The sequence below is a fragment of the Mustela nivalis genome (assembly GCF_964662115.1).
Source record: "Mustela nivalis genome assembly, chromosome: 3".
Lineage (NCBI taxonomy): Eukaryota > Metazoa > Chordata > Mammalia > Carnivora > Mustelidae > Mustela > Mustela nivalis.
Genome location: NC_139022.1, coordinates 79,674,492 through 79,688,746, shown reverse-complemented (window position 1 = coordinate 79,688,746; position 14,255 = coordinate 79,674,492). Strand labels below are relative to the sequence as shown.

At 38.5% G+C, this 14,255-nt stretch overlaps 1 long non-coding RNA gene across 1 annotated transcript in view; it reads left to right on the top strand.

The window, feature by feature from the left end:
- The window catches only part of LOC309860984, a 73,513-nt gene extending 60,373 nt beyond the window's left edge, over positions 1-13,140 (top strand). The window contains exon 3 of the long non-coding RNA XR_014309709.1: positions 13,004-13,140. This is a non-coding gene — a long non-coding RNA (uncharacterized lncRNA). The remainder of the gene's footprint in view (positions 1-13,003) is intronic.
- The last annotated feature ends 1,115 nt before the right edge of the window (positions 13,141-14,255 follow it).

Genomic DNA, 14,255 nt, shown 5'->3' with positions numbered 1-14,255 from the left:
AAGCAGTGGGAGAAGCAGATTCCCCAGTAAGCAGGGAGCCCGATGCAGGACTCAATCCCAGGACCCTGGGATCATGACCTGAACCAAAGGCTCAACCAACTGAGCAACCCAGACATCCTGTGAATTATCCTATCATACGCTTTGTAAGTTCCATCCATGTTGTTGTAAATAGCAAGATTTCGTCCCTTTTTTGACTGAGTATGCATGAATATATCCATTATATGTATCACATCTTCTTTATTCATCTAGGGATAGACACTTGGGTTGCATCCATATCTTTGCTATTGTAAATAATGCTGCAGTAAACATAGGAATGTGTGTATCTTTTTGAACTAGTGCTTTTGTTTTCTTTGGGTAAATACCCAGTAGTGGAATTACTGGATAATATGGTATTTATATTTTTAATTTTTTGAAGAATGTCCATTCTGTTTTCCACAGTGGCTACACCAATTTACATTCCCACCAACAGTGCAAGAGGGTTCCTTTTCCTCCACTTCCTTGTCAGCATTTGCTATTTCTTGTTATTTTGATTCAAGCCATTCTGACAGGTGTGAGGTGATATTTCTTTCTTTCTTTTTTTTTAAAAATATTTTATTTATTTATTTGACAGAGAAAGACAGCGAGAGAGGGAACACAATCAGGGGGAGTGGGTGAGGAAGAAACAGGCTTCCTGCTGAGCAGAGAGCCTGATGTGGGGCTCTATCCCAGGACTCTGGAATCATGACCTGAGCCAAAGGTAGATGCTTAATGACAGAGCCATCCAGGTGCCCCGTAAGGTGATATTTCTTTGCAGTTATGTTTACATTTCCCTGATGCTAAGTGACGTTGAGCATGTTTTCCTGTGTCTGTTGGCCATCTGTATGTCTTCTTTGAAGAAGTGTCTATTCAGTATTCAGGTCCTCTGACCTTTTTTTTTTTTTTTTTTTTTTTTTAATTCTCTGACCCTTTTAAAATTGGATTACTTGTCTTTTTGGGTGTTGAGTTGTAGGAGTTTTTTATATGTTTTGGATATTAATCCCTTATCAGATATATCATTTGTATATATCTTCTCCTATTCAGTAGGTTGCCATTATGTTTTGTTGATGATTTCCTTTGCTGTACAAAAGGTTTTTATTTTGTTGTTGTTCCAATAGTTTATTTCTGCTTTTGCATTTCTTGCCTGAGGAGACATATCTAGGAAAATGTTGCTAAGACCAAAGTCAAAGAAATTATTGCCTATGTTTTCTTCTAGGAGTTTTATTGTTTCAGGTCTCACATTTAGCTCCTTAATACATTTTGAGCTTATTTTTATGTATGGTATAAGCAGGTGGTCCAGTTTCATTATTTTTTTTTTTAAAGATTTTATTTATTTATTTGAGAGAAAGACAGTGAGAGAGAGCATGAGCGAGGAGAAGGTCAGAGGGAGAAGCAGACTCCCCATGGAGCTGGGAGCCCGATGCGGGACTCGATCCCGGGACTCCAGGATCATGACCTGAGCTGAAGGCAGTCGTCCAACCAACTGAGCCACCCAGGCGTCCCCAGTTTCATTATTTTACATGTAACTGTCCAGTTTTCCCAGGACCATTTTTTTTTTTTACACTTTTATAGAAAGCCTTTATTGATCTTATCAAATGTGATTAACATACTCTTCCTGTGAGCTTCAGAACACCTCTCAAGGACAGTTATATTTTTCTTACAAACACATTTGTTACATTATAAGTGTCAAGTTGCATATCCAGCTTACCCCACTAGTGTCCAAGCTTCTTAACACCAAGGAGTCTGCGAATCTTATTCACAAATAACTAGTGTAATTTTTTGTATATAATATTTGAGTGAATGAACAAATACAAATTTTTTTTTAAAACTCTACTCTTCCATTCTAAAACCACCAGAAGCCCACTGGTGAGTGCTGTCCCTGTGCTAACACCATTACACTTCCTTTTCAGATTGTTAATTAATGCTGTTGAAGAAAAGTTATGAACATATATGCCAGCAAGAACCAGAAGAAAGCATAAATTAATGTAACCAAAATGAGTGGGAATATAGTAAGAAAAACAGTTCTTATCACAGGAAAAACAGTGTTATTATGTATAGTGACCCAGGACCATTTATTGAAGAGACTATCTTTTCCCTATTTTATGTTCTTGTTTCCTTTGTCCTAGATTAATTGACGTATAAATGTGGGTTTATTTCTTGGATTTCTGTCCTGTTCTGATGATAAATATGCCTCTCTTTGTGCCAGTACCATACTGTTTGATTACTCTAGCTTTGGGGAATTCCGATTTTTCCTGACTCCCATGCCCATTCTCATTTTATCTTTATTTTTTTATTTTAAAAAATCATATACCTATGTAATAGACAAAAGTAAAAATTCAGTTTAAAAAGACTGTGGTAACTTCCAAATATATAATTGAAAATGAAAAAACCCACTACTCTATGAAAATTAATAGAGACATTTACATGAATGCTGAAATATAACAGCTTCATGGTTATGCGTCGTGTGTGTTTCATAGGATAGGTTTCCCGAGGGCTGGGAGATGACCCTCCATGGTTCTCTCATATTTCTGCCAATCTTCTATCAGTTTTTGTCATGAACTATCTATTCGAGGATGTGTATATGGCAAACAGGCTTACAAATATAGTATCTGCTTCCAGGACAGATGGCAGATTTATTTTCTGACCAGGATAATAAATACAGTGTCTCCCTCTGGGGTAAAGTAGGCAGGTTTGGTAGTGGTCCCATTTAAAAGATTGGGGTTTCCTGTGGAATGGGAATGGGTGAAAGGTGATGGGGGTAAAGAGCACAATTCATGGTGAGCACTGTGTGATAGAGTTGTTGAATCACTATATTGTACACCTGAAACTAATATAACATGATATGTTCACAACACTGGAATTAAAATTTAAAACTTGGGGTGCCTGAGTGGCTCAATAGGTTAAGCATCTGCCTTCGGCTCAAGTCATGATTCCAGAGTCCTAGGATGGAGTCCCACATCAGGTTCCCTGCTTAGCAAGAAACCCTCTGCCTGCTCTGCCTGCTGCTTCCCCTGCTTGTGCTCTCTCTCTCTGATAAATAAATAAAATCTTTAAAAATAAGTTAACAAAGTAGGGGCACCTGGGTGGCTCAGTGGGTTAAAGCCTCTGCCTTTGGCTCAGGTCATGATCCCAGGGTCCTGGGATCGAGCCTGACATCAGGCTCTCTGCTCTGCCGGGACCCTGCTTTCTCCTCTTCTCTCTGTCTGCTTCTCAGCCTACTTGCGATCTCTGTCTGTCAAATAAATAAATAAAATCTTTTAAAAAATAAGTAAAAAATAAAAGTAAATTAACAAAATAAAATAAAATTTAACTTAATAATAAAAAAAGATGGGGATTTCCTAAGCTTAGGGCTGCTTAGTTGTGACTTAAACGTACTGTGTGTTCTATACGTCCTGGTGAGATCTGTGGAGCAAGGAAAATGAATTTGAATGTGAAGTTCATGCTAGCTACTGTGCCAAAAGTAACATTTTTGGTTCTTGACCCAGGGATTTTTATGCCTTTTTCCAGCTTCTCTGAACCTGTGGCAGGTTAACATGCTAACTTGCAAGTAAGAGAAAAATCTCAGACCCTTCACAGTTTTTGACACTGAGAAGCAGGCTCTGAGTAGGAGATTTACATGCACACAGCCAGTGGGGAAGGCTCTTGAGATGACCACCAGTGTGAGGAGGAGGAAAGTGGGCTGGGCTGAGGCAGAAGTTGAGCTGTTGAACTGCCACAGAAGCCCCAGTCCAGGCATGGGCAGTTTCAAAGCCAGGATGGCCTTTGACAGTTGTTCCCAATTGCAGCGAGGGGCCTGGGACGTTATGCTATTTGCTTGGGCCAGGCTTTGGATTTGAGCTGCTCCCAGGAAGGAGGCTTGACCCGGGGTGAATCAGCCCATTGAGCTGTGGGCAAGTCCAGGAGAATGATTCTGCTGAGAGCTCTCAGCTGCCCTTAGTCCTGGGAGCTAATGGGGTGGGTGTAGGCAGGACAGTTTGGAGTTTCCTTTAATTCATCCCTCTACTTCTTGTAAAGATAGCTTCCAAACATCAGATTCTGCCTCTGTTTCCTCCAGAATGTCTCTTACGGGCTTTTTTTCCCCACTTCCCTTCCCCATCTCCACCTCCACACAGATAGTCCTAAGTGAGTGACACGTTGCCATCCAGGCTGAGCCACCAGAGGAGGCTAGAGACCTCTTCAGGTTTTTATTTTATTTTATTTTATTTTTTCCCCTGACCCTCCCTGATGCAACTTCTTTCATGTCCATTTGAATAGAAAGATTCTTCTAGAACTTGAGTTTCGTGGAGCTAATTTTTAAAATTTTCAGCCTTTCATCCAAGATGCCTAAAGTTTCTCTTTTGCTTGGTGAATCATGAAGCTATTATGGCTTTAAACAGGTATTTGCAAATACTGTCTGTTCTAGGGATCATGCTAGACACATTGGATATAATAAATGGAAATACCCTTCTGTTTTTTGGGGGGAATAGTTCATTCAACTCAGAGCTCAATTCAGTCAGCACACATTGACAGGCTTCCTACTTTTTGCACGGTTTCCTGAGACTTTGGGACAGTATAAGTTAGAGTGCTTTTAGGTGCAAAAAAATCAGACACTTGACTCAAAGTAAATTTAAAAATGTAAATACCTACAAGGCTGACCAGGACTTTTGAGGTTTAGCACTGGACATGCTGCACTCAGGAAATCCTTCAGGCCTGGACAAACTGAGATGGGTAGGCAACCTAGACCTACCAGGCCTGGTGCTTTTTTTTCAGTGGTGGGAGTTGTGAGATGTGATAATTTGACCTTCATTTTAGGTGGGATGCCTTGGCATGTCCCACAGCATGGGACCCCTCAAATCTCCACAGATGGAGGCAGGATCCTATATCTTCTTTGAGTTGCCTTCAGTGCCTCCAATATACTTGTCTTGCTCCTCCAGTCAAATTGATGTGATATCATTAATACAGTAGACTAATGTGATACTCAGAACATTGTATGGTGGGACATAGGGATAGTCTTTCAGCTCTCCCCAAAAATCCTTAAAGAAAAAACTCTCTCCTTTAATACTCCAGATTCTGATCTTTTTATACACAGAATGTGAGAGAAGAGCTTAGATGTGATCTCAGTTTTTAGACATCTACTTTGAAATATCAGTGTGAGTCTAACTTCACAATATGGTGTCTATTGTCTTTATGCTGCAGCCAAAACAAATAGCAAGATCTTTATTTTCATTATACATAAAAACCAATTCCCTACTTAAGAGCATTCCTTTTTTTTTTTTTTAAGTAGGAATAAACTTTTATTCTATCATCATTGAAAAGAAGATCTCGTAAGTTATGTTTGGCTATAGCAAACTTAAAAAGTAAAATTTCTGTTTATCTCAGTCCCTTGCATAAATTTTAAACTTGCTGCAGGAGGCTTCACTACCACTCAGAAGAACTAGAGGGGCACTTTGGAACACTGCAGGCAGGGGATGGGCATGCTTTGGTCACAGACTTGGGATTCCAATAAAAAGATAATGCTCTAGGTATGGCTTACTTGAGGCTGAGCTCAAAAACTGCTTTGTTCCTTTTTAAAAATAAAATTTAATTCAATTGCTTTTTTTGTACTTGAAATATTCAAGCTCCCTACCATAACTTTCAAGGCACTGTATCCCCCCACGCCCCCACCCCCACCTATCCAACCTCATTTCATATCACATTCCTCATCATGAACTGCATTTGGCTAACTAGGCATTTCATTTCCTCAAGTAAGCACTTTTCCTTCTCACTTCTGGGTGTTTGCATCTGCTGCTTCCTCAGGGGTGGAAGGTTCTTCCTTCAACTACCACATGGCTGCCTCATTGTCATCCTTCAGATCTCAGCTTGATAGTTTAAATGTCACTTCTTCAGGGAGTTCTTTGTTGACTTCACCAAGAGTGAGTAAAGCCCCACCTATCGCATCCCTCTCTATTATAGCAACCATCATGTGAGCTTCATAGGACCTGCCATAGCTTTTAATTGTTTCTCATCTGACCTTCTACTCTACTGTATACTCCATGGGAATGGAGACCTTTTCTGGGTTTTGCCCTGTATTACACCTAGAATTTTGTATCTTACCCTGTTTATTATTTTGCTAGGGCTTCCATAGCAAACTACTAAAGTACACAAAATACTTTCATAAGAAAAACTGGGTAACTGGGTAGCTTAAAGACCATAAATCTATTTTATCACAACTCTGGGGTCTGGAAGTCTGAGGCCAATGTGTTGGTGGGATTGGTTTCTTCTGAGGCTCTCTCTTTGGCTTGTGGATGGCTCTCTTCTCCCTGTGTCTTCCTGTAGTCTTCTTTTTGTGTATCTCAGTCCTCATCTCCTCTTCTTATAAAGACACCAACCATATTGGATCAAGGCCCACCTTAATGGCCTTATTTTAACTTAGTTATCTGTTTAAATACTGTATTTCCAAATATAGTCACATCCTGAAGTACTAGAGTTTGGGACTTCAACACATGACTTTTAGGGGGCACAATTTGCCTATAAAACAGTGGCACGCATGGACACTGCACAAGTATACACTAAATGAATAAGTGACTACACAATCATCAAGTAGAAAGATTGTAAAACAGGAAGCTTGAATCTTTTCTGAGTGTTCAGCTGTAGAGACAGTGGATTAAGTGTTTGGATTGCCAGTGGCATTTGTTTTTCTATAAGCTCCAGAGGTGCTTCTCATACAGAGTCTTGAAGATCATGGATCCATTCCAATCCCTCTCATTTTGAAGAGAAAAACAGCTAGAAAACTTAGGGAATTGTCCAAGATCATACAATCAAGGAGTTGCTGATTTAGTGTGTAAACTGAAATGTACCTTTCTGCTGCATTATATTTAAAGAGAGCCACATTTTCCTGGCTAATGCTAAAATTATCCGCAAATTAGACTTTAAGTTGTGTATAAAAATGAAGTCAGCACTCAAGGAGTATGCCACTGATCCTTCATTTGCCTAGGTCAGTGTTTTGCAAAGTAGGTACATTTGTTCATTGGAGGAGCAAGTGTTAGCAAACCTCCCCACATTGTACCAAATCTGTATTTAGTCATTATGTAATCTGCAATAGTCTATAGAATAGTGTGGCAATCACCTTCATTCTCCTCCTGGGATAGGCAGAGTGGAAAAGAGGGCTAGCTAGCCTTTGCTTTTGAAGGTATGTGACAATAGCTGAAAAGCTTTCAAAGCTGACGCTCACTTGCATATAATCTCAAATGCCCACGATTCTTATTTCTATAAATCTCCATCCCTCTGGTAGAAGAAAGGGAAAGGGCAGCAAAAGGGGAGGGCAGATAAATACCACCAGGTCATTTCCCTGCATGGGAGAGCCTCTGTGTACTATCCTCTAAACTGGGGGTCTGCAGAGTTTATACCTCCTTGTTTAGTCTCCCAGTGTGAGCCCCTGTGATGTCTAATATGGGGAGTGTAGGAATTGCCCTGTCATTGATGTGGGCAAGATCCTCTGTATCAGTGTCAGTAGAGGTGAATGAGGATGAGCCACTCAGTGACTTATTCCTATCTTGCTAAGAAAGCCTTCCCCTGACATTTTGTTCTTGGCTGTGTAAATATTCGAGTCAAGACATTACTTAAATATTCTTTCCTCCTCTGAGCAACATTGCTGTGTTGATGATGAGGGGAGGCTGGTGGGAGATATCTCACCCTATTTGTTTTTTTTTTTTTTTTTTTCTTGTTCTAAACTACATTCTATGGTGACCTAAATGTTTTGATTAGTTCTGATTCTGAGTTACTTGTACCAGCCCTAAATTACAGAGTCCTAATTGTTTTCTGATACAGATCAGCAATTAGTATTGATTGTGATTAAAGCTAGGGAGTTTGGGATTTTGTTTATTGATCAGATCTGAACACTCAGTGCACCTGTGCTGTAGTGGAGAAGCACAGAGATGTTTAGATCTCCTATCCTTGCCCACCTGCCATTACCTATCATCTCAGATTTCAAAGGGAATCTGTGGAGTAGAACATTCTGCAAGCAGACACCCATACTTTAGCACTAGTGCTAGGAGATAAGCAAAACTGATAAAATGTTCACTTGTGTTTCTGGGCTTATTTCAGGAAAAGGTTTAATTTACCATCATTGGTCTATCCAAAAAACACTGAAGCATAATCATTAATCTATAAGTAACTTTTAAGTTAAAAAAATAGATTGAGTCTGTACTTTTAAAATTATCTATTTATCATCATTTTAAAATATCTTTATTTACTGTAATATAATTTTGATCTCATTTTTTGCAACATTTCTGGTGAATAAGCCATCTGTTGGAAATTTGAGTTATAACAGATGGCATGAAATAGAAATGTTACCTCTGCAATTTAAAATCCATTTTCTTTCATTCCAGTTTATTTTTGAGGTATCTGCCTTGCAATCTCAGACTATGTAAATGTGTTTGTGACTTGGGAAAGAAATGTGCCACTGACTGGCATAACTGAATTGTAAAATAAATTTCCTTTCTCCTTTTTCATCTTTATTAGGATTATGTCTAGACTGTGGGCTAGCACCACCCATTTGGTGTTGCAGAGATCTATCTAATACCAGGAGGGACCATTAATAAGTCACCCTAGTCCATTAAAAACATATTAGGGCCAGATAAACCCTGACCTCCGTAACAAAATGTGATCACCTGTTTCTTACTGCTTTACTTGCTCTCCAGACTCCTAAACTTTGGCCTGCATTCTCAAGTGAGAGCTTTTACTTTCATCTTGTAACATTTGGCTTCTTTGATTCCTCAGACTTGATTTTGGCCTTGCGCTAGAATTCCTGCATCACTTACTTCAAGGGCTAAAGGAATCCATTTCCTCTTCATGTGTTCCTGGTTTGGTCCTTGCTATGTTTTATGTCATGTCAGTCACTACCCTATTAATTGATCTGTTTGATGGGACAATTTATAAAAGAGGCTACTTAGATGGAATTGTGGTGAGCTGCCTTGGGTAACTAACATCTTACAGGGGTGAGTTCTGTAGACACTAATTATTTTCAATCTACCCTGCAATATAGTCCGTCTTCCTTTTATTCCATAAAAAATATATTTGTATTATTCTTCAATGTGCTGATTTCTACGTGGCAGATCACATCTACTTTTATCCTGGGGCATGTGATGGGCTCCTTATTTGATTTAGGTAGAATTAGATGTATAATTATTTTCTTCTCTTCTGAAACAAGTTGGTGGGGGGAACCTTGTACTTTCTTGATGTTGTTGGCAAGATAATTGCCCTCAGGGAGAGAATTATGTTTGGAGACATACCCAGATAAGTATGGGGGGTAGAAGGTGAGGCAGCAAAGGCCTAAGTGTCAGTTGGTGACAGAACTTGAGGAAAGACGGCAGGCCTACATGAATGAGGAGAGGACTGTATTTGTCATTTTCATGAGAGAAGAGGTGAAGAAGAGGAGAAGGATGAAAGGATAGGTACCTGGTTTCTGAGAGGGGGAAGGAACAAAAGATGAACCCTTTAAGGTAAGGTAAGGTAAGCACAAAAATTTTGGAGGGGTGGAATGATTAATACAGGTTTTGGGATGAGTTTCTTACCCCATCTGCAATCTGAATTCCAGATTTAAAAAAATAAATCTAAGAATGTTATGGGTAAAAATGCATGGGTTTTTAAGCAGAGGAACTTATTGCATGTTTAAGTTGATTATGTTGAGGTGTCTGATGAGGGAAAGGCTCTTGAGATGGGGAGAAAACACACCAGGGGTTCTCAGATCCAATCTCCTGGGAGGACTATTGGAGTCCTGAAGGCTAGAGAGCTGTATGAGATGAGGCGATTTTACTCAGAAGCTGAAGATTCGAACTGATATTTATATTATACTCGTATGTGACCTGGATATTGGATAAGAGGCTCAAGGTTCTAAGTAATATCCTTTGGACCAAAAAGTCAGGAACCCATTGATCTATGGAAACTTTAATCAAGGATTCATTTCTTCCTAAAGGGGGAAAATTGGGCTCACTGTTTTTGTTTCTCTTCATCCTGTATTCTGTTCATTATGGAACATGTGCTATTCCAGTGATGGGTTGGGGGAGAGGGCACAGTGAGAATGGATCTTGGAATGCACCGGAGAAGAATATGGAGGTTTAACAGAATCAGTCTGCTCTTCAAACTCTAGATTTGGAATTGAAATACTGAGTTATCTGTTTACATGACACAGATGTGCTATCAGGAGGTCTGTAAAATTTTCTAGATCCTGTGGGTTTGACCAGCTTCTAATAGTGAGATTTAATTCAACAAATGTACTTCACACCTGCCATGTGGAAAGCACAGTGGAAAGACTCTGGAAGTAAATAAGATTGAAGAAAAGAGATATTCTTGCTGGAGAGAGCAGAGATGTCAGCAAGAAGAACAAGGGTTTTGGATCTGTGAATGGCAACTAATCTAGTTGAGTGTGTGTTAAGGGAAATTGTGGGAGATAAGCCAGCAAGGGAGGCAGAATTATCAACCTTAGCTTTAGAATTCTGTTTGGAGATGGAAGTTTTTGTTTATAATTCATTTTTCTACTTGGTATTCCTCTTCAAAAAAAGGGGGGGGGGAGAAAAGCTGTGAATTAACACAGTGTTATGGAGTAAAATCTTCTGGGGAGAATTGTTGAGGTTTACATGCACACATGTATTTTTTAAATTTATTTTTAATCTTTTAAAAGATTTTATTTATCTATTTATTTATTTATTTATTTGAGAGAGAGCACCAGCAGGGGAAGGATCAGAGGGAGAGGGACAAGCAGACTCCCCACTGAGTGAAGAGATCCATGAGATGTGGGCTTGATCACAGAACCCTGAGATCATCACCTGAGCAGAAATCAAGAGTTGGATGCTTAACTAATTGAGCCTTTCAGGCACCCCTGTATTTTTTAAATTTTAAAATAATTTTTAAATGGAGTATAGTGGACATATAATATTTTATTAGTTTCAAGTGTACCACATAGTAATTTGACAATTACTCACCACAATAAATGTAGTAACCATACAAAATTATTATGGTATTATTGACTATAATACTTGTGTTTTACCTTTCATCTACATGACTTATTTATTTGATAACTGGAAGTTTGTACCTCTTAATCCCCTTCACCTATTTCATTCATTCCCCCCACCCTCCTATCTGGTTCACCCACCAATTTGTACTCTGTATTTATGAATATGTTTATTTTTGTTGTTATCGTTTGTTTGTATGTTCATTTGTTCTGTTTTTTAGATTTCGCATGTAAGTTTTCATCTGTCTTTCTCTGTATGACTTCTTTCACTTAGCATAATACCCCCTAGGTCCATTCATATTGCTGGAAATGGCAATATATCTTTCTTTTCTATGGCTGAGTAATATTCCATTGTTTATATGTGCTACATCTTTATCCATTCATCTATGGATAGACTCTTAGCTTGCTTCCATAACTTGGCTACCGTGAATAATGATGCTGTATACTTAGGGGTTCATATATCTTTTTGAACTTTTGAATCAGGTAGATATGTAGTCACATTACTGGATCATATGGTATTTATATTTTTAGTTTTTTGTTTAGTTTTTAGTTTTTGAACCTTCATACTATTTTCCACAGTGGCTGTGCCAATTTACATTCCCAGCAACAGTGCAAGATGATTCACTTTTCTCTATTTCCTTGCCAACACTAGCTGTTTCTTGTCTTTTTGATTCAAACCATTCTGATAGGTGTGAGGTGATACTTCATTGTGGTTTTGATTTGCATTTCCCTGATGATGAGTCATATTGAGCATCTTTTCCTTGTCTGTTGGACATCTGTATGTCTTCTTTGGAAAAATGAAAAATGTCTATTCAGGTCCTCTGCCCCTTTTTTAATGGGATTTTTTTTTTCTGTTAAGCTGTATGAGTTCTTTATATATTTTGGATATTAATCTCATATTGGATATATCATTTGCAAATAGCTTCTCCCATTCAGAAGGTTGACTTTTTGTTTTACTTTTGTTTTATTTTTAAAAGATTTTATTTATTTATTTGACAGAGAGAAAGAGGTCACAAGTAGGCAGAGAGGCAGGCAGAGAGAGAGAAGGGGAAGCAGGCTCCCTGCCGAACAGAGAACCTGATGTGGGCCTTGATCCCAGGACTCTGAGAGCATGACCTGAGCCGAAAGCAGAGGCTTAATCTACTGAGCCACCCAGGCACCCGCCTTTTTGTTTTATTGATGGTTTCCTTTACTGTGCAAGTTAGCAGTTTTATGGTTTAGGTCTTATATTTAGGTCTTCAACCCATTTTGAGTTTATTTTTGTATATGATGTAAGAAGGTAGCCCAGTTTCATTCTTTTGTATGTAACTGTCCAGTTTTCCCAGCATCATTTATTGAAGAGAAGATCTTTTCCCCATTGTATATTCTTGCCTTCTTTGTCATAGATTAATTGACCATTTAAACATGGGTTTATTTCTGGACTCTCTTTTATTTTCCATTGATCTATATATTTATTTTTATGTCAGTATCATACTGTTTTGATTACACATATGTATGTTTAAAGCATGAATTATGTATTACAGTGCAAGACCGAATCTGTGTTTTAAGGATGGATTTTTGGTAGTTTTGGTTAGTTTGATATGTTTTCAGAAGGTTAGAGAGAAATGGGTTTCCCTCCACCCCAATTCAGATGATTAAGTTCCTGCCTATAAAATACTTCTTTTCTCTAGGGTATTTTGTTTGCTCAAAACAGGTCTTCAGAAGGCAAGGAGGCCACTAGTTCACTGTTGGGGGTCCCTTGAGATAATTCTGATCTGGATTACTTGGAATCAGGGATCTCAGAGACCACAGTCCTGAAAAAGAGACACTGTGGTTAGGCTTAATGAAATACCCCAGCAACTCTGGGTGGCTTGTGACTTCTCACTGTTTGGGTCTTAATGGATTAGAACTGCCCTTTATCCAGAATGTCAAAAACAGTGTTGTCCTCTATTCATGTGAGGAGTGACATGAAACTTCAAAGCCCCAAAAGTGGTCCATCTGTCTGCACAATTTAATGACTTGTCTTTTTGTCTTCCTCCTAAGGTTGAGCCATCAATTCTGGGACTTGGATCCTGGAAGAACATGTTTTCCATCTATCATCCTCCCCTTAGGCATAGTTACAGATAGGGCTAATGGCTATGATGTAAGAACCAATTTTAATAAATCTGTCTCTTAAAGTACTATTAACAGTCTGGCTATGATGAATAACTCTTTGTTACCTAAAGACAGTAGATCTTAGAATTACCATTCTTATAAATTCTTGAGTTGATTAGATCCTGATTGTAAATACAACATGGAGTTCACTTTTGAAAATGAAATTTTAGTAGGAATGATTGTAGATAATCCCAACACTTCAAGTGATTATCAATAATCGGAGGTAAGTATGACCCTGCTTCAAAACGTATTCATGGAGTGCTGCTTTTAGCTTCAGTTTAGGCTTCAGTCCTTCCATATGATATTATAAACATGAAGGAACATGAATTCTTTTATATTAAAGGAATCTTGAATGTTGCAGAATTATCTAATGTTGTTGAATATTTTTAACCCAAATTTTGGCCATAGAACAAAACAAAGTTGTCTTCCTTTTTTCCTCTGCTTCCACTCAGGAGGTACTGGTAGTAATCATATGAGAACAAAGGTTCTTGATATATAAAAACCCTCAAATGTCTTTTGGCTACTCCTCCTCTGCTGAAGTCCTTGTCCTTATCCTCTGGGGCAAATCATGTAGTAATCAGCCTGATTAATACATGCATTAAGAAATGAGTCTCTATGTTGCCAAATAAACTGGAAAAAGAAATAAGAGCTCCTTTGGCTGGCTAGGGTGATATATTGCTTTGGATAGAATTTTAAATGAAAATCCAGATGGCTTTTGAAACAACATACAGAACATTTAGATCCTTGATCTGAGGCTACTGATAAAATTTTAGGCAGAAAATGCAGAGTATGGAAGAGTATGGAAAAGAGGTATAGTCTCTGTCTTTAGACAGTCTTCAGATAGCCGATTCAACTTGTCTCCAGTGTCCCAGCTGACATTCTAAGGTGGCTATCTACCTTGCTCAGTAGATAGAGTTTTCCAGAGCATCCTAGAAAAGATAATTGTATGCCTACCTCCTTTATTTTTTCTTTTCTTGAAAGTGCCTGGACAACTGTAAAGCTCTCTAATATAAGATACTGTTTTGTCATCTATAACAGGTTGAATAGAGTCCCACAAATTCATATCCATCTGGGGCCTCAGCATGTGATCTTACTTGGAATTAGAGTCTAACACAGATGTAATTAGTTAAGGTGAGGTCAT